Source organism: Lithobates pipiens, unplaced genomic scaffold (genome assembly GCF_037356315.1).
Source record: "Lithobates pipiens isolate NorthernLeopardFrog02 unplaced genomic scaffold, aLitPip1_a1.2 Scaffold_30, whole genome shotgun sequence".
NCBI classification, from domain to species: Eukaryota; Metazoa; Chordata; class Amphibia; order Anura; family Ranidae; genus Lithobates; species Lithobates pipiens.
The window spans coordinates 65812218-65834203 of NW_027507791.1; the positions used below are offsets into that span (position 1 = coordinate 65812218).

The following is a 21986-nucleotide window of genomic DNA, read 5'->3' on the forward strand; positions in this document are numbered from 1 at the left end:
CGTATTCCTAAAGAACCTGTGTCTGTAATAGCACTATGGGTTATATTTAACAAAACTACAAACGGTTAACTCACAAGGCAAGGAAGAGAAGGTAGTTGCCATGGGTAACCATAAGGAAGAACAGCTACAGCAACCAGTCCTTTGACGAGGTACCTAGTTAGGTGACAGGTCCTCCAGTAGCGAGGGGGTCGGTTCTCTGATCCCCCCCCCCCCTAGCTGTCCGTCTCCTCTGGTCACTGGGCGCAGACTAGCATTACGAGATCTACACCTGATCACTGGGTATGGAAGGGAAAGAGTTAATTAGCATGCACGGGGGCCTGTTTTATGCTTGGCAGGACTCCATTCTGTTACTGGGAGTGAGGTAACAGAGGAACACTGGACTGGTGGAGTGGGCATTAGCTCTGCATGTCCCTCTGAATGCACCATACATCAGTTGCGAGTGTATGGTGCCATGGGATGAAAAATCTTAAGGAAGAACTCTGCACAATCACTATCTCTGATTCGGGAACTGCCTGAATGTTTGATTCCTCACATGACCTCAGGGAAATTGCCCCATGTTCATGGGCACAGCCAGACCCCACCCACAAGCTAGTCCTCCTGGATTGTCCATAGAGTGCCTGCAGCATTGTGTACTGTGGTGTTTTGGTTTACAATCTTTTCATACACAGTTGTCTTATAACAATTTGTTTTTTATTAGTCATGAATAAAAGCATAGCAGACTGTGGACACAATACACAGTACCACAGATACTGCGGGCTCGTCCTGGAGACATTAGACAGTACTTGCCAAACTTGAAAAAGATCTTCCAAAAATTGTTTCATTAAATATCACAATATTTGCTGAAAAGATTTTTAACCAAATACACCTGATGATTAAAACACATTCAGATAATGCTTCTAGATGCAGGAAACACACTTGTGTATTTTGCACAGTTTTTCATTCATCTAAAAATTGAAAAATAGTCATGCAAAAAGATTGTTCAACGTAAAGTAGATTAAAAATTCAGTTTGTGGAGATTGATTTTTTTCTGTTGACTACTGTCTAAGCCCTTGTACACACGGTCGGACATTCCGACAACCAAATCCGATGGATTTTGCCTGAAACTGTTGCATACACACAGTCAGACAAAGTTGTCAGAAAATCCGATCGTACTTAATGTGATGACGTTATTTCGTTAGGACGGGACTACGTTCAGGCTAGTAGCCAATAGCTTTGGTCTAGGAATTTGATCTGAGCATGCGTGGCACTTTGTCCGATCGGAATTCTCTACACATGATCAGACAAAGTCCGATCGGATCATGTTGTCGGAAAACTTTATAGCTCAGCTCGAAAACTTGGTCCGTAGGAGTATCTGTCTAATGGAGCCCACACACTGTCGGATTATCCGACAACACGGTCCTATCGGACATTGCCCATCGGAATGTCCAACCGCATGTACAAGGGCTAAGGCTGGATTCACACCTATGCATTTTTAGTGCTTTTTGCATTTTGCAGATTTGCACTACAGTCCATTTAATATGGTTTCCTATGGGACACGTTCTGTAGTGCAAATCTGCAAAATGCAAAAAGCACGAAAAATGCAGAGGTGTGAATCCAGCCTCAAGCTAATCACAAGCAACAAGGTTTTCTCATACATTAGCCTGTACTATGTAATGTGAGGGACTACCTATACGCTTCATTTAATTTGTATCTAATTGGGAAGTATTATCTTTAATAGATCTAAAAGGGGTTGTACATAAAGAGTATTAGGAAGTATCGTGCCAACAATGTTTTGACAATGTTTCTTAAAGCGTATTTAAAACCAAAAACACAAATCTAATATATTGCAGCTTTCCAGTCCTTAAAGGGTAAGTTCACCCTTACAGAAAAATCTGTAAGGTGAACTTACACAGGACCCCCTTCTCACCCGGTTAGGAGTTATGTTCTAATTGGTCAGCGCCAACTTATCAGAACCCGCATAGCCCATCCTGTCACCACGGGAGAAGAGGAGAGAAAGCCGCAGGGATTCCAAATCCCCTGTTAAAGCGGCTATCCGTTGTGTCGGAACAGACAATTGCCGGACTCTAGGTTAGCGGGGCTGGCTGCAATGGGAAGGGGGTCCAGTGTAAGTTCACCTTACAGATTTTCTGTAAAGGTGAACTTAGACTTTAAAAATTTGAAAACCTTTATCCCACACTCCAAAGACATGCTGGTAGGTTAATTGGCTTCTGTCTAATTTGACTCTATAGTATGTGTATGTATGAATGTGAGTGGGACCTTAGAGTGTAAGCTGCTTGAGGGCAGGGACTGATGTAAAGCACTGCAAAAATTATTAGTGATAAATAAAATAAATAAAAATCACAAGAAGAAAAAAACATTTCCGTAAAGTGATTATCTGTAAAGTATTATCTAAAGTTAACCGTTAATTTGTTAGTCATTTATGTAAAGTCAGTTTAAATCTACTATTCCTTCTAAAGCCCCAAGTTTTTCCTTCAGATTTACCAAAACTATGTAGTACAAGGGCCTGCCTGATTGCAAACACATTGAAACTCCTAACGTTTGACCTCCATATTATATTGTTTTGGCAAATCTGAAGTAAAAACTCAGCAGAAAAACTGATAGTGTGTATGGGGCTTAACACTATCCTCTCCACAGTTTCACAATACTGCTGTCAATGGGTGGCCCTGCTGCTCCTCCATAAGGATAATTGTGTGTGTGCATACTGAACAGGGTTCAGGTCCAAACCCAAAAGTCAACTGTCATACCTGAGCCAATAAGCTGCAGTCAGGCGATTCCCCACTTCACTGCTGCCGTAAACAAAGAGGCAAAGATGTTTATGACATCATTGACCTAATATGACCATCCACATCCCTTTGTTAAGTCAGCTGCAGGGTGGTGAATCCCTGTCCGCAGATCATTGGCTCAGGAATGATGGTTGATTTCTGGGAACACACACAAGCTCATCCCTACGTTTACATAGATACAGTGGAAGAGAAGCTGTAGCCACCCTAAGACCGAAGGTGTGCTGCTGGCATGATGGTGAGCTGAAAATTAAAGTGGTTGTAAACCCTTACAACCAACTTTGACCTACAGGTAAGCCTAGATTAAGGCTTACCGGTAGGTCCAAGAAATATCTCCTAAACCTATACGGTTTAGGAGATATTTACCCGAAGACAGCCACCGCTGTCTACGGCGCACTGGGCAGGCCGCAGATCGCGGCGATATGCCGCGAGTGTCGGTTCCCGTGCGCATGCGCGGGAGTGACGTCATCCCAGCTCCGGCGAATCACAGCGCCGTAGCCGTGAGACCCGGAAGTCGCTCTGGGATACATGGCAGCGGGGAAGAGGAAGACGGAGGATCGCTTCGGGGGCTTCGTTCTCAGGTAAGTTATTCACAATGAGCTAGTATGCTATGCATACTAGCTCATTATGCCTTTGCCTTACAGGGTGTGCTTTTTTTTTTTTTAAATAAAAATTGCCTTTACTTCCTCTTTAAGGAAAAAGAGACTATAAAAATAAATCTAAGGCAGCCACCACATCTAAGCAGCAAGTCATTACATTGTAGTTTTTGGGATAAGATACACTTTAAAGTGGTTGTATGCCCGCAAAAACAAAAAACAAAACAAAAAAAACTGTAAGGCAAAGGCGTAATGAGCTAGTATGCTATTATGCCCCATACTAGCTCATAATGAAATACTTGCCTTACAACAAAGAGCCGGCATCGCCTCCCGCTGAGGGAGCTGACACGTTGCCTTGGCGTTTCTCGTGGCTCTGGCGCTGTGAGTGGCCAAAGCTGCAATGACCTTCAGAGCGCATGCACCGCTGACGTCAGAGGCTGCATGCAACGTGAATATCTCCTAAACTGTATAGGTTTAGGAGATATTTATTATACCTACAGGTAAGCCTTATTATAGGCTTACCCGTAAGTAAAAAATGTGAAAGCGGAGTATACAACCGCTTTAAGCCTCAGCCTTTATCAATGAGTAAGTAGAGATAGGGATCCAAATGAAAGTTCTTTCCCTAGCAATGTATGGCAGAAGTGCTTACGTATTAGTAATAGAGTATAAAACACACAAAAAGTAACAAAAACAACCAAAGATAATGACAAGCTGTGACTCTGTAGCTGGCCCAGATTTAGGTTCTCCTTAAAGCGGGAGTAAACATGCTGACATTTTTTTATTTTTTACACCTGCAAAGGAAAAGGCATAATGAGCTAGTATGCACCCCATACTAACTCATTATGAAATACTTACCTTAGAACGAGACGCCGACATTTAACTAGGGCCACGCCGAGGGAGCTGACATGTTCCCTTGACATGTCTTCTGGGTATCGCGGCTCCGGCGCTGTGAGTGGCCGGAGCCGCGATGTCATCCTTCCCACACATGCTCTCGGGAGTTTTCTTCCCAGCAAGTTCTGGCGTCTGCCGGACTTTCAGCCGAGAATCCCCGGAGTGCATGTGCCACTGAAGTCAGCAGGCTCATTGCGAGGGGAATATCTCCTAAACCGTACAGGTTTAAGAGATATTCTTTTTACCTACAGGTAAGCCTTATTATAGGCTTACCCTTAGGTCAAAGTCATAAATTTGACTATATAACCGCTTTAAAGGATGGCTGTCATGAGAGAAATACATAGACTGCTAATGCTGACTGCTAAATCTGAAAATGCTAGTTTGCTGGCAGTTGTGCGGACCCATGACCTAAATACTTTCCAAGCCACTGACCCAGGATAGGTTTCCAGATCTTGCTCATGACTTCAATGGATGCATATTTTTTTCAGATCAATGAGTCAAAGTATTGAAGCCAGGGACAGCAAAGCATAAACATTTCCAGTTTTCCTTTAAAAAATTAGAATTAACTTGAACCAGACACTTTAATCATGGATGTAAACTGGTGGCATGACCAGTTGAGTTCTCAATACTCTCCTCTGCAGCCACACAATCTTCTCTATGGAATGTCAACCTTTTGTCTAATAAATCTACTGCATTCTATATAAAAAGAAAAATCTATCAGGGAGGAGTTGAGAACACACGTTCAGATATCTCACCTGGGTCCCCGAGAAGTACAAGACGCTACGTAGCGATTCAAGCCTGTATCACATACATAAAGCGGACATGCCTTTTTTGTGTATTGACCCTTTAATAGCCATACTTACATTACTAAACCTGTCTCACAAAGCATTAATTTGTTCAATGGTAATAGACGTAAACTGCTTACCTTCTACGTAGCAGACTGGGATGTAGAGTATCAGCCAGCAGCTCCAAGACACATTTCAGTGCTGTGAACAAGCATTTCCCTTAAATTCCTTTCCTTCCTGATCAGCCAGAAAATAGTTAGCTATACTACAATGCTTTGCCTGAAAAGACTGGGGAGTGGTAGTGCTCATGTCACTTTGTTTCCCATCCCACAGAGCTGTGATAATATTTGATTACTTTACAGAGAGTTCAGACCAAAGGAATGTCAGCCAACAGGTACAGTGAAAAACTGACCCAACTAGTTTCCTCGTAATATGGTAATCTCTGCAGACTGTGACGTAGGGACATTATTTTTATCCTATTCTACCTAGAGAATTTACTGTGGATATGACGATATTGTAATGTATTTCCTAGATAAGAAAACCAGCGTAGCACCAAGGGCGGAGTGCAGTTAACCCTGGGTGCCAGCAATAAGAGGTGCTTGGTGTGCAGGCCGGAACTTTTAACCAGGTAGAGCAGGGATATGCAATTAGCGGACCTCCAGCTGTTGCAAAGCTACAAGTCCCATCATGCCTCTGCCTCTGGGTGTCATGCTTGTGGCTGTCAGAGTCTTGCTATGCCTCATGGGACTTGTAGTTCTGCAACAGCTGGAGGTCCACTAATTGCATATCCCTGATGTAGAGGGAACAAAAACGTCATATATAATAGCTGTATTACTTTTAAATGCTATTATATTTTTTTATTTATTACAAGTGCTTATATGGTGCTGTCAAGTTATGCAGCATTTTACATACTTATTAAACATTCACATCAGTCCCTGCCCTCAAATAGCTTACAATCTAAGGCAGTGGTCATCAACCCTGTCCTCAGAGCCCACTAACAGGCCAGGTTTTATGTATTCCCTTGGGGAGATGCAGACCAGAATACTGCAATCACTGAGCAGCAAATGATATCACCTGTGATGTATTTCACTTATCTTGCAAACATGGCCTGTTAGTGGGCCTTGAGGAGAGGGTTGATGATCACGGATCTAAGGTCCCAAACTCACATTTACATAGCTCCCAACTGTCCCTGATTTCGAGGGACTGTCCCTGATTTGGAGCAATGTCCCTCTCCGCCCTCATTTTGGTCTGATCTATATAGTTGCATATAAAATGCACTTTTTCTCTTTCAAAAAGTGTTTCCCAGTGTGAAACCTTTCATCCAAATTCTAAATTGCTGCATTTGTAAATTTTAAAAGCATATATAAAAGGAATAGTAGTGGTAAAAAAAAAGCCCTTGTGAATTTGGTTAACCTTTTTTTTAGTTAATTCTCCTTTAAGGGGGTGTGGCAGGCGGCGTGTCCTATGCCTACATTAGGGATGAGCTTGGTGTTCGACTCGAACATCGGCCGTTCGTCTGTTCGGCAAATTCAGAACTTTGTGGACAGTTCGCACCAAATTCGTGTGGCACGAACGGCCCACAATGCACTGCGATGGCGTAGTGCATTGTGGGCCGTTCGTGCCACACGATTGGCCAAGCATGCACTGTGACCCCGCATGCTTGGCCTATCACAGCGCCGGCAGCGAGGATAGCCATAATTGGCCACAGGCAGGATGCCTGTGGCCAATTATAGCTCAGGGGGTTTAGTACCCGCCCCAAACTATATAAGGCTGCCAGCACGGCGGCTTTGTGTAGTGTGTTCTGGCGTGCAGGGAAAGAGCTAGATAGGCATGGACAGTGTGTTCTTTTCTCAAGCATCTTAAAGTTAAAGTGGTGGGGTGTGCCTCCAGCACAGTATACACCTGTATCTACCCTTTATTGCTGTTTTTTTCTAATTAAGGCATCTGCAGGAGTTAGTGGGTGTTGTGTGCCTCCAGCACAGCACAGTATACACCTGTATCTACCCTTTATTGCTGGTGTTCTCTAATACAGGCATCTGCAGGAGTTAAAGTGGGTGTTGTGTGCCTCCACACCTAAAGATACCCCTTATTGCTGGTGTTGTCTGTTGCATATCTTGCATATTAGCCTTTAAAATTAGCACTTTTTATTTTGAATGTTCGATTCCCATAGACTTTTATAGGGTTCTAAAGTTCGTACGAATTTTAACTCTGTTCGAAGGTTCTGGTGCGAACCGAACCGGGGGGTGTTCGGCTCATCCCTAGCCTACATATGTTTGGTAGGAGGTGTCCCTCATTCCCATCTCAAAATGTTGAGAGGTATGCATTCATACATACACATACTAGGGCCAATTAATATATTAACATAACAGTCAATTAACATACCAGCATGTGTTTGACGTGTGGGAGGAATCTGGAGTATGACAGCTTCCTGCTGTCAATGGTTGTTAAAGCGGAGCTACATCCAAAAGCGGCTGTATCTCCTCTTTAAGTTGGGTGCCACCAAGTATTTGGCGACCAGTGATGTCAGACAGCCCCATTCACTTACATGCCCAGGAACATATAAGCAAAAAAACCAAGGATAGTTAACAAGTGGGGACCGTCGTGAAAAAATCGAGGGAAAAAAAAACATGGTCCCCCCAAAAAAGCAAACCAGATCATTTTCCAAGCATGCAACTTGGCAGACCAGCAAAGGGTGGGGTGATAAGCATGCGCTCCTGAACCATACCAGGCATACCAGGCTTGTTGTCATCATGGGGGGAGGGTACCTCTCTAACAAGCCGAGTAACAATACAAAAGGGCATGTCTCTGCTGAGCACCAATCTAAGGGGCACTTCTATGCTGACCACAAATGTAAAGGGACACGTCTTCACCAACCACCAACATAAGGGGGGCTCCTCTCCACTAGCAAGATAAGAAAGAGTGGCATATCTCTACTGACCACCAATATAGGCCTTCCCGTCTTCAATGACCCTTAGGGGGGAAGGGGGGAAATAGGGCAGCCACTGTATAAGTGAATTGGTAACTGTTGTAATGAAAGCTGACAAACTGCATAGGGAGGGATCAGTTATTTTACTTTAGTTCTGATTGCTAGCTCTTTGGACAATCAACCTATTTACTACTTTTTTTTTTCATGTATTAATTTGTGGATTAATTCAGGTCAGCAGTCACTTTTAGCTGTTACCTAGCTTTTTTTTTTTTTGTTTGCTGCAAGACTTCTCTTTCAAAAATAGGTTTCTATTTCAAGCATTTGTATTTTCTGGTTTTAATTTATTTTGATGGGTTTTTTTAATTTTATGTTGATAGAGCTATTTTTAATCACTTAAGCACCGGAAGGATTTGTCCCCTTAATGTCCAGGCCATTTTTTAGCGAAACAGCACTGCGTCGCTTTAAATGACAATTGCGCGGTCGTGGGATGCTGTACTCAAACAAAATTGATGTCCCTTTTTTTCCCAAAAATAGAGTTTACTTTTGGTGGTATTTGATCACCTCTGCAGTTTTTATTTTTTGCGATATAAACAAAAAAAAAGAGTGTCAATTTTAAAAAAGCTATATATTTTTTACTTTTTTCTATAATAAATATCCTCCCAAAAAATATGAAAAAGAAAAAAAATGTCTTCCTCAGTTTAGGCCGATATGTAGTCTCCTACATAGTTTTGGTAAAAAAAGAAAAAAAAATCTCAATAAGCAAATATGGATTGGTTTGCGCAAACGTTATAGCATCTGCAAAATAGGGGATATAGGTCATTTTTATTATAATTTTTTTTTTTACTAGTAATGGCGGTGATCTGCAATTTTTAGTGGAACTGCGACATTGTGGCAGACAGATCGGATACTTTTGACAATTTTTTGGGACCATTGACATTTATACAGCAGAGCTAAAAATAGCCACTGATTACTGTATAAATGTCATTGGCAGTTAATGGGTTAACACTAGAGGTGATCAAGGGGTTAAATGTGTGTCCTAGGGAGTGATTCTAACTGTAGGGGGATGTGACTGCCTGGAGTAGGAGACCGATCACTGTATATGCTTAGTATGAACAGCAGATCTGTCTCCACTCTCCTGACAGAACGGAGATCTGTCTGTTTACATTGACAGATCTCTGTTCTGTCTCTCAGGAGCGAGCACAGGTGCCCGGTGGACATCGTGGCCACTGGGCATGCGCATCGTGCCCTTAACTTGCTGTGGGGGGCACTCAACAAGAGAAAGGGGCCAGGAGCCAGAGGTGGCTCTCTAATTAGGCAAAGTAGGCGGTGGCCCAAGTACTCACAGGGGCCTCTCACCCACCTACGTTGTCTAACGTGTGTGAGAAGGAACATTCCTGGTTGGTGTGTCCCCAGGCTGGCGGGGAAAGTGGGTAAAGCCATGCAGGTTCCAGTCGGCTGTAACATCCCCTTCACACAGAGAACAGCTCATGATCACTACCGTCCTTCTAGCCTTCTCCGAAAGCCGGCACCAGAGCTGGAAGGAGGGGTGGGTGGAGGGGGCCCCAGATTGCAAGCTGCACTATGCTCATAATGTGCAGGAGAAATTACCTGAGCAGAGGTTGTGTCTGTGCACACTGCATGCCTCCTCTCTGTAGCCATACCTGTGCCCATACAGAAGGGCGATCCTCCTAGGTTTGCCTGGCTGGGTCGGAGGTTGCACAGTCTGAGCAGCAGTAGAGGTGGGCGGAGCAGGCTGAGAAAGTTCATAACACTGCACATTCTGCAGCCCAGCAGTCACCAGAGCTCTCCCTCGACCAGCTCAAAAACTCTTCATTCATTCCATGGAAGTTGCTAGTAAGGTGAGGTGCTGATGTATTTGCAGAAAAAGAAGGATTAGTGTCAGAAATACCAGATTTGTGAAACGTCTGTGGCACCCTGCAACCAGTGCTTGCAGATTACTGGTAAATTATCTGTATCCTGCAACTCTGATGAGATCACTGACCAGGACAACTACGCTACTTCCTAGGCTCAGAAAACTTTACTGGACATTTACTAAAGGCTATGTGTTTTGCTTGCAAAAGAGGCGAGGGTCTGCTAGAATTAAGGCGGAGTTCCACCCAAAAATGGAACTTCCGCTCATTTGTCTCCTCTCTCCCTCCGGTGCCACAATTGGTACCTTTCGGGGGGGAAGGGGCACAGGTCTTTGACAGGTATTCCTGTTCCCACTTCCGGGAGTCCGGGCGGTGACCCATGACATCATCACGGGGCTCCCTCCTCCTCTCCCTGTCGCCGGGCCAGTAGGAGAGAGGTGCAGAGCCTCTGCAGCGACTCGTCAATCATTTTGGGATATCGGTATGTAGCTGCTAATATATACCAAGAACTCAGAGTTTTAGGCTGACAATAGAACACAAGATTTAGCACCAGAGCTGCCCGCTCCCCCTGATTGCACCACTTCTCCTTCACAGCCACACAGAGCCCCTTAAACTGGGCACACACAGACCAAAAAACAGCCAGTTCAGTAGGGACCAGACACATTTCAGTCTGTGTGTGGCCCATAGCTCCCAACTGTCCCTGATTTCGAGCGAGTGTCCCTAATTTGGAGCAATGTCCCTCTGTCCCTCATTCCTCCTCATGTGTCCCTCATTTTGATCTGATCTATATAGTTGTATACAAAGTGCACTTGTTGTTATCTATCTAAAAGTGTTTCCAGCGCTAAACCTTTCATCTGATTTCTAAACTTCTGCATTTGTAAATTCCAAAAGCCAATATACAAAGGAATAGTAGTGTTAAAAAAAAGCATTTGGGAGTTTAACAAATCTAGTTTTTTTTGTACAGTTCTCCTTTAAGGGGGCGTGGCGAAGAGTGTGTACTATGCCGGCATACTATGCCTTCCCATCTCAAAAAATTGGGAGGTATGCCCCCTTTCTGTTCAACAGAAATCAATCAGTAGATCAACTTCTGACAAACGGCCATGCTAGAAAACTTTCCTTCAATCAGTGGCCAAAGCCAAAAAAAAATCTAATTGTGCCTACTCCGCTTTAGACTCACACCACAGACACAGGGACCTTCCTTGTAGTGACACAACACACAGGCATTTTTCCTCACACTGATACATTCTTTTTACATCACTGTTGGCTCACAGCTTTACTGCAGGAAAAATTGTGTACTGCTATTAAACAGTCACTACAAACTGCACCTCAACCGTTACTCCACCTGGGGATCAGGAGGGGGCACAGTTTGACACCTTTGCCCTGGGAACTGGATGACCTTGTCCCAGCACCACATTGCATGGCGGGAGTTGTAGTTCCCCACACCACACACTAGACTTGGCCCAGCGGTGCACTCTGCAAAGACTACATCTACCAGAAAGAGAATGTGTCGGCTTCTCCTGCTTTTTTTGTAAAGATTAGACATAGGTACATTTGGCTGGGCCTGGTCATTTTTCCTAGGCCTGGTTGTTTATTTGGGGATGGGAGTGTTAATGTAGAATGAAGTGTGACCGCCTACACTTGGACTCAGGGATACCTCCTCTGCTGGACAGTGGGCAGGACTGGACAGAGAGGAAGGACTTAGGTCTTAGTGGCGAGAAACCCATGTGAGAGAATGGACCAATGGATAATTTCTTTGGTCACTGGGTGTCTCTCATATAAAAAAGGGGGGGGGGGGGGTTCATGCTCAAAAGAGGCTGAACGTACTGAGAAAGGAGTGGAGGAGGGCCGGAGGGCCGGGGGTTCAGAGACCCCGGAGCCTTTGGGCAGAGGTTGGAAAGCCTGGGGGTTCAGAGACCCCTGAGCTGGATAACCGGAGGAGTAGTAGTCCAGTGGACCCACAACTGGTCCCTGGAGGAACATCAACCATGTAGAGATTGAACAGAGACTGGGCGTCCCATATGGGAATGTACATAAAAGGAGGAGGAAGTAGGAGTCAAGCGGACGGAGGAAACTGAGAATCGGAGTAACATGGACTGTTGATTGGGAGTGAGCAAAGGGAGTGCAACCCAGTAGTGCTATTCCGGGAACAAACTGTGCATTCAAGGACTGCGGTGATACACAAATTCCAGGAATTGACGGAGGGATGACCACAAGGGTCATGGAAATAGGCAGTGTGACCTGTGACACTGTAGTCTAACTCAATGCATTATTCAAAGTGATGCTGGTCAGTCCATATTGGATGTGTTAAGTTCCAACCGATCAAAAGTTAAGTGCAGGAGGAAGTCACCAGGAGTGAAGTGTGACGTGCCAATAAGATAAAATAATGGGGCATCTCATATCATCAGCTTCAGTATTTATTGATTTACCCCAGAATAAAGTATTATCAACCTTAAAGTTGTCTGGTGTGTAAAACTGCATGGGACAGGAACATACCGGGGCTAACTGACAAAAAGGTAATGAACAACATTGCAGTTCCCAAGGAAGTAGTGCGCTATATATATATATATATATATATATATATATATATATATATATATATATATATATATATATATATATATACACACATACACATACACACACACACACACACACACACATACTTATATACATACACACACACACACACACACACCCACACCCTATGTTTAATGACATTTGATTAACCACTTTCAGACCGGACCATTTTGCTGGTAAATGACCAGAGGTCTTTTTACACTTTGGCACTGCGCTGCTTTAACTGGTAATTGCGCGGTCATGCAATGTTGTACCCAAACAAAATTTGCGTCCTTTTCTTCCCACAAATAGAGCTTTCTTTTGATGGTATTTGATTGCCTCTGCGATTTTTATTTTTTGCGATATAAACGTAAAAAGACCGCAAATTTTGAAAAAAAATGATATTTTCTACTTTTTGTTATTAGAAAAATCCAATAAACTCAATTTTAGTCATACATTTAGGCCAAAATGTATTCAGCCACATGTCTTTGGTAAAAAAAAAGTCAATAATTGTATATTTATTGGTTTGCGCAAAAGTTGTCACATCTACAAACTAAGGTACGTTTTCTGGAATTTACGCAGCTTTTAGTTTACGACTGCCTATCTCATTTCTTGAGGTGCTAAAATGGCAGGGCAGTACAAAACCCCCCCAAATGACCCCATTTTGGAAAGTAGACCCCCTAAGGAAATTGATAAGAGGCATGTTGAGCCCATTGAATATTTTATTTTTTTGCCTCAAGCGATTGAATAATGACAAAAAAAAAAATTTTTTTTTTTTTTTACACAAAGTTGTCACTAAATGATATATTGCTCACACATGCTATGGGCGTATGTGAAATGACACCCCAAAATAAATTCTGCTGCTTCTCCTGAGTACGGGGATACCACATATGTGGGACTTTTTGGGAGCCTAGCCGCGTACGGGGCCCCGAAAACCAAGCACCGCCTTCAGGCTTTCTAAGGGCGTAAATTTTTGAGTTCACTTCTCACTACCTATTACAGTTTTGAAGGCCATAAAATGCCAAGATGGCACAAAACCCCCACAAATGACCCCATTTTAGAAAGTAGACACCCCAAGCTATTTGCTGAGAGGCATGTTGAGTTCATGGAATATTTTATATTTTGCCACAAGTTGCGGGAAAATTACAAACTTTTTTTTTTTTTTTTTTTTTTTTTTAACAAAGTTGTCACTAAATGATATATTGCTCATGCATGCCATGGGCATATGTGAAATGACACCCCAAAATAAATTCTGCTGCTTCTCCTGAGTACGGGGATACCACATATGTGGGACTTTTTGGGAGCCTAGCCGCGTACGGGGCCCCGAAAACCAAGCACCGCCTTCAGGCTTTCTAAGGGCGTAAATTTTTGAGTTCACTTCTCACTACCTATTACAGTTTTGAAGGCCATAAAATGCCAAGATGGCACAAAACCCCCACAAATGACCCCATTTTAGAAAGTAGACACCCCAAGCTATTTGCTGAGAGGCATGTTGAGTCCATGGAATATTTTATATTTTGCCACAAGTTGCGGGAAAATTACAAACTTTTTTTTTTTTTTTTTTCACAAAGTTGTCACTAAATGATATATTGCTCACGCATGCCATGGGCATATGTGAAATGACACCCCAAAATAAATTCTGCTGCTTCTCCTGAGTACGGGGATACCACATATGTGGGACTTTTTGGGAGCCTAGCCGCGTACGGGGCCCCGAAAACCAAGCACCGCCTTCAGGCTTTCTAAGGGCGTTACAGTTTTGAAGGCCATAAAATGCCAAGATGGCACAAACCCCCCCAAATGACCCCATTTTGGAAAGTAGACACCCCTAAATTTAGGGGTACACTAGTGAGACTAGGTAATAAATGGCGGGTGCCCTGAAACTATAAAAAAAATAACTAACCAACCAGCGTCACCTGTAACAGTTATATGGTGATCACTGGTGAAAGGGTTAACTAGGGGGCAATTAGGGGGCTTTATGCGGTAGTATATGGGGGTCCCTGGCGCTATAAAAAGCTGCAGCGAACCTAAATACCTACCTGCCTAACTAGCGTCACCTGTGACACTAATACAGCGATCAGAAAAACGATCGCTTATTAGGCTGGGTTCACACTGGAGCGATGCGGGAACGCCACGAATGCGCGGCGGGTTCCCGCATCGCATGCCTCCCGGCGGCAGTTCACACTGCCCTATGCGAACTGCTGGGAGTGTCAGTGAAATGTTACTGACACCCCCAGATCAGTTCGCATATCGCAGTGCGATCTGCAAACTCGGATCGCATGGTGTGAACACCCATGCGATCCGATTCTGCTGCGGGCCAAAAAAAGGGTCCCGTGCGAATTTGCGGCGGGTGCGGCGAATGGCTGAACTCGAATCGCACAGAGATCGGATGTGATTTGCACTGCAGTGCGGTGCGAATCACATCCGTTCTCATAAACCGCTGCAATGTGAACCCAGCCTTAGTGACACTGGCGACGGGGGGTGATCACGGGGTTAAACCTTTATTGGGGGGGTTAGGGGGGTACCTTAGAACTAAAGGGGGCTAACCCTAACTGCCCTAACAGTTATTAGTCACAAATGACACCCGCCGGGTGATCAGGGGGTTAAACCTTTATTAGGTAATAAATGGCGGGTGCCCTGAAACTATAAAAAAATAACTAACCAACCAGCGTCACCTGTAACAGTTATATGGTGATCACTGGTGAAAGGGTTAACTAGGGGGCAATCAGGGGGCTTTATCCGGTAGTATATGGGGGTCCCTGGCGCTATAAAAAGCTGCGGCGAACCTAAATACCTACCTGCCTAACTAGCGTCACCTGTGACACTAATACGGCGATCAGAAAAATTATCGCTTATTAGGCTGGGTTCACACTGGAGCGATGCGGGAACGCACGAATCCGCGGCGGGTTCCCGCATCGCATGCCTCCCGGCGGCAGTTCACACTGCCCTATGCGAACTGCTGGGAGTGTCAGTGAAATGTTACTGACACCCCCAGATCAGTTCGCATATCGCAGTGCGATCTGCAAACTCGGATCGCATGGTGTGAACACCCATGCGATCCGATTCTGCTGCGGGCCAAAAAAAGGGTCCCGTGCGAATTTGCGGCGGGTGCGGCGGGTGTGGCGGGTGCGGCGGGTGCGGCGAATGGCTGAACTCGAATCGCACAGAGATCGGATGTGATTTGCACTGCAGTGCGGTGCGAATCACATTCGTTCTCATAAACTGCTGCAATGTGAACCCAGCCTTAGTGACACTGGCGACGGGGGGTGATCACGGGGTTAAACCTTTATTGGGGGGGTTAGGGGGGTACATTAGAACTAAAGGGGGCTAACTCTAACTGCCCTAACAGTTATTACAGTCACAAATGACACCAATGCAAAAAAAAAAAAAAAAAAAAAAAAAATGACATTGGTGTCACTGTGACTGGGGGGCAGGGGTAATTGGGGGGGTGATCGGGGGGTAAAGGGGGGGTGTGAGTGTGCCTGGCATGTTCTACTGTGTGTGTAGAGTGTTGGTGCAACTCACCGATCCGCTCTCCTCCGTGTCGGAACGGAAAATACCGACACGGAGGAGAGAATACATCACTTCCTCTCCTGTGTTTACATTACAGGAGAGGAAGTGATGTCACCGGGGATTTCTATTCGTCGGGAGCGATCGCGAGGGGGTGGCCATGAATGAATGGCCGCCCCCTCGTCCCGGATCGCTCCCGGACGAAAACCGACCGCCGCAGGCACCGGGCGGGGGCCCGATCGGGCCCCCGACCCGCGGGAGGCAAGGGACGTACATGTATGTCCTTATGCCTGCCCGTGCCATTGTACCGATGTACATCGGCGTGCGGCGGTCGGCAACTGGTTAAAGAGTAATTGGTTAGAGAAAATTTTAGAAACTGTGAATTCATAGTTCATAGTATTTAAGGCTCTTAATATTTATCCTGTTAATTTTTTATCGCTTGAATTATTTTTCTCATCATGGGCATGAATGGGGACTTGTGTCTAAGTTTTGCCTAAGGCCTCACAAAGCCTAGAGCTGCCCCTGCCAGGAGCGTCGAAGAGGGACCCCAGAAGAGTAGGATCTGGGCTGCTCTGTGCAAATAAACTACACGGAGCAGGTAAGTATAACATGTTTGTTATTTAAAATAAATTAGACTTTAGTATTACTTTAAGTCCAACCACACAACACAAAGAACAGATGGGGTAAACAAAATCCTGAGTACCGTATGTGCTGATCCCTGGCCAGAGGGCCCTTTGAATTCCAATGCAAACAAAAAAACAGAGTGTTTCTATTACCATTTGGTTAAAAATCCAAACATGACACGTGTCAGAGAAAGCACACAAAGCACGTGAAATGCAGTTTTTTTATCTGTGACATCTCTATGGAACTGATCTCATGTTGTTTTGAATATCTTCATAGACGGTCAGTTGCTCAAGTGAGCTTTTCCTTGTGAAGTTTTGCTACTTTTAGTAGCATATTTGCATTGAAGTGGATCCTTCAAAATTACAGATACATATGCGTATTCTTGGCCACATCCAAAATTGACCTTTATTAAGTCAAGAAGTCCTAAATATGCTCTGCTGATACTCTTGGATGCTCCTGTCTTTTCTCATGTTTGAAGTACCTTCTGACCCTTTTGTGGAATTGGACACAGTGGGTGCTTGGAGATTTTTGAAGATCACAACCCCCAGACTATGCTCCCTCGGTAACATTAGGGGTTTGAATTTATGGACTTGGTTACGTTCATACATTTAACATTAAATATATGTTGGACAAATGCCATACGGGTCCATTCACATTGATGGTCCAATCAGATCCACCTGCACTTCTGGATTTATAGGGGGGGGGTGGCAACTAACCTGGGCCTCCTGACAGAAGGGGCCCACCTCTATACAAAAATAATATACAGTATCTCACAAAAGTGAGTACACCCCTCATATTTTTGTAAATATTTTATTATATCTTTTCATGTGACAACACTGAAGAAATGACACTTTGTTGCAATGCAAAGTAGTGAGTGTACAGCTTGTATAACAGTGTAAATTTGCTGTCCCCTCAAAATAACTCAACACACAGCCATTAATGTCTAAACCGCTGGCAACAAAAATGAGTACACCCTTAAGTGAAAATGTCCAACTTGGGCCCAAAGTGTCAATATTTTGTGTAACCACCATCATTTTCCAGCATTGCCTTAACCCTCTTGGGCATGAAGTTCACCAGAGCTTCACAGGTTGCCACTGGAGACTACGTGGCAGAGCGTGCTACACACTTTTTTAAATGCAACATTTAGGGGCAGATCTGGGGAGACAACTCAGGTTGATTATGGTGTGCCCAGGCACTCCCGGCACACGCCTATGGTTGGGACTTTATATGAGACATGAAGTTAAGCAGAGATTCACAGGTTGCTAGTGGAGTCCTCTTCCACTCCTTCATGACAACATCACAGACCTTGTGGATGTTAGAGTCCTTGCGCGCCTCCACCTTCAATTTGAGGATGCTCCACAGATGCTAAATAGGGTTTAGGCCTGGAGACATGCTTGGCCAGTCCATCACCTTTACCCTCAGCTTCTTTAGCAAGGCAATGTTCACCTTGGAGATGTGTTTGGGGTCATTATCATATTGGAATACTGCCCTGCGGCCCAGTCTCTGAAGGCAGGGGATCATGCTCTGCTTCAGTATGTCACAGTACATGTTGGCATTCATGGTTCCCTCAATGAACTGAAGTTTCCCAGTGCCGGCAGCACTCATGCAGCCCCAGACCATGACACTCCCACCACCTTGCTTGACTGTAGGCAAGACACTCTTGTCTTTGTACTCCTCACCTGGTTGCCGCCACACACGCTTGACACCATCTGAACCAAATAAGTTTATCTTGGTCTCATCACATCTTTCAAATATAAAAAAAAAAAATTGGACTAACTTTACTGTTGTCTTATTTTTTAATTCAAAAAAGTGTATTTTTTCCAAAAATAAGTGCACTTGTAAAACCGCTGCGCAAATACGGTGCGACAGAAAGTATTGCAACGACCGCCATTTTATTCTCTAGGGTGTTAGAAAAAAAATGTATAACGTTTGGGGGTTCTAAGTAATTTTCTAGCAAAAAAACAGTTTTTAACTTGTAAACAAGAAGTCTCAAAAAGAGGCTTGGTCCTTAAATGGTAGTTAAGGAAGGTGGCCTATGACTGCATGTGTGTGTGCATGCATGACCTCAGAATAAAGTTGTGCCATGAATTTTAAAAATGTGTGACTGTCATTAAGAATGTAAACCAACTCTGTGTATAAGGAGCCCCCAAACCTGAAGTGTACTGGATCCCCCCCAAGGTCTAAATCTGGCACTAGCCATCCGTCTGTTTTTCAGGCAGATCTAAACAGAAGCTCAGTTATAGTCTATAGGTAGGCAGATGTCCTTTTTCAGTTTTTTTGGACCTAAATGTCACAGATTGTAGGTAAAAGTATTTTTAATGGATGGATGGCCGCCTGCCCATAGACCCAACATGGTTTTGTTAAGTTTCAGTTTGCAGGCTGGAGAAAAAAATAGATATGGATATCACAAAAATAAAATCTGTTCATTCTGCTCAGATTAATTTGAGGATTATCACATGGATTGTCACAGATGATATCATACTGGAGAGCAGTAAGAAAAAGAGAACAGCATTAAAGTAAGCATGTAATCAGTACAAGTAATAAGACAGATACTGGCTGCTTTATTGCTGGGGAGTTATCCAAGTAAAATTTTTGAAAAACACCTTTTCCTACTCCTTTGCCTATTTACTCTTGCCAGTATCGAAAGGGTCACTCTGCTTATTCTGTGCCCTGCTGTCCTTGATTGAGAAAGAATGGGGTAAGAGAGATGTGGTCTGTGGAATCGAGGTGGAAGGAGGTTTGTTCTAGGTTAGCATGGCAGTCAACAAAGAAAAACATGAAAATAATGAGGTTTTCTAAGGTACCAATTGATACTCATAAATGAAATATTACTATTTTATTACAAATTATGGTTGAAAGCTGCGATGTACTGATGCTCTATAAGAAAATAGTGTTCACGGAATATCTCTTTTACCCCCATATGCATAAACACAAAGAAAAAAGTCATACAATCAGGACATTAAATTCTTTGCAGCAAGATCAACAATATATGTGTACAAAGGACACAACTTTACGCGTTTCATAGAGCAACGGTCCTTTCATCAGAGGAACACAGGAGGTGAATATATGTGTAGCATCAGATCAATAAAAAACTCATATGTATTAAAAACTTTGCCAGTGTACAGTAACCATAATGCCTGAAAATGGGGTGGGGGCTGCAGAGAGTCTGAGGGAGGGCAAAGATCAATTATAAACTGCACCAGAGATAGTGATGTAAAAGCCTTGGCCATATAATGATATAGCCATGCCTACTCCTTGACGATTTGTGTTGGCACCAGGATGGAACATCATTAGGCAGGATGTATGGTCAGTGCCTTTACTCTACTACTTCTGATGCCATTTATAAATTGTCATTCTCAAATGCTGGTCTTTTAATCCACTTTATGCTGAGATAATATAGGGCTGGGCTCGGCCCTTCCTTCTCAGAGTTCTCTGCTCAGCTGTCGGTTAATTGCCAGTACTCTTCATTCCACAGTGACTCACCTGGTCTTCATTTCCTGCTCATCAACTAGCCCTGCTGGTTATTTAAACTGTAAAAAAGAAAGTGTAGTGCTAAACATGATAATAGCGATTACTGTAAATAATAATGTATACAACATATATACTTGTGATGTAAACATCTAAAATTATCCAATGTTCACATATACAAAGACCAAATCCGTGAAACTGAAATTCAAAAATCCATCAAGTGAATACGTTTCAAAAAAAGGTGTGTCCATCAAATGAATGGTGAATCCTCTATCGGGAATAGCAGGGGTCAAGTCCTGGGGAAAAAGTGTGGGAACTCCCACCCAAGATCCACTCCCCCACCAAAAAAAAAAAAAAAAAAAAAAAAAGGTACGCTCATATGCATATATATTTCACAGAAAATACAGTACAACATTTATTGTAAAGTGCCAGTTTACAAAAACAAAATAAGTTAACTTGTCAAACAGAATAATCAACACAATGGGTGATGATCTTTCCCTCGCAGGGAATTTCTAACACAAATACACCCTGTTCCAAATTCAAATACAGCAAATTAGAAAACATCCCACAAACTGGAATAACATTGCCCTTGCCGTGCAAGATTATCGGCAACGGATCAAAAAACTCAGGGATCGGATCATTCCTTGGATCAGAGTCACAGACTGGATAATTTTTCGGATCAGCAAATAATAATTGAATTTGCAAAAACCTGTGAAAATGTCACCACCATATAGTCCCCACTGCAATATACATCTCCCCCACTGTAATATACATCTCCCCCACTGTAATATCCACGTCATCTCCCCCAATAATATTTTGGCTGAGCATGGATGGGTATGGCTGGGTATTAGCAGAATATGTATTGGCAGGGTAAGTATTGACAGGGTATTGTAGAATATTGGCAGGATAAGTATTGGCAGGGTATTGCAGAGTAATGGCAGGGTATGGCAGATTATTGCTGGGTATTGCAGATTATTGTCAGGGCATTGCTGGGTATTGCAGGGTAAGTATTGCAGAGTCTTGTCAGGGTAAGTATTGCAGAGTAAGTATCGGCAGGGTATGTATTGCAGAGTATTGGCAGGGTATTACAGAGTATTGGCAGGGTAAGTATTGCAGAGTAAGTATCGGCAGGGTATGTATTGCAGAGTATTGGCAGGGTATTGCAGAGTATTGGCAGGGTATGTATTGCAGAGTATTGGTGGGGTATTGCAGAGTATTGGCAGGGTATTGCAGAGTATTGGCAGAGTAAGTATTGCAGACTATTGGCAGGGTATGGCAGATTATTGCTGGGTATTGCAGATTATTGGCAGGGCATTGCTGGGTATTGCAGGGTAAGTATTGCAGAGTCTTGTCAGAGTAAGTATTGGCAGGGTAAGTATTGGCAGGGTAAGTATTGCAGAGTAAGTATCGGCAGGGTATGTATTGCAGAGTATTGGCAGGGTATTGCAGAGTATTGGCAGGGTATTGCAGAGTATTGGCAGGGTAAGTATTGCAGAGTAAGTATTGGCAGGGTATGTATTGCAGAGTATTGGCAGGGTATGTATTGCAGAGTATTGGCAGGGTATTGCAGAGTATTGGCAGAGTAAGTATTGCAGAGTATTGGCAGGGTATTGCAGAGTATTGGCAGGGTATGTATTGCAGAGTATTGGTGGGGTATTGCAGAGTATTGGTGGGGTATTGCAGAGTATTGGCAGGGGATGTATTGCAGAGTATTGGCAGGGTATGTATTGCAGAGTATTGGCAGGGTATTGCAGAGTATTGGCAGGGTATTGCAGAGTATTGGCAGGGTATTGCAGAGTATTGCAGAGTATTGGCAGAGTATTGGCAGAGTATGTATTGGCAGAGTATTGGCAGAGTATTGGCAGCAGAGTATTGCAGAGTATTGGCAGGGTATTGCAGAGTATTGGCAGAGTATTGGCAGGGTATAGCAGAGTATTGGCAAAGTATTGCAGAGTATTGATAGGGTATTGCAGAGTATTGAT

General features: G+C 43.7%; 1 protein-coding gene across 4 annotated transcripts in view; it reads right to left on the bottom strand.

Annotated features, from left to right (window-relative positions):
* SYT16 (synaptotagmin 16) overlaps positions 1–21986 on the bottom strand; it is a 189629-nt gene that overhangs the window by 130258 nt on the left and 37385 nt on the right. The window contains exon 1 of one of the 4 annotated variants that reach the window (XM_077464369.1): positions 5193–5428. The exons of 2 other annotated variants lie outside the window; for them this stretch is intronic. The gene's annotated coding sequence lies outside the window, so the exon portion shown is untranslated. Of the gene's footprint in view, positions 1–5192; positions 5429–21986 lie in introns of those variants that run through there. One more of the 4 variants, XM_077464370.1, reaches the window with a different exon arrangement.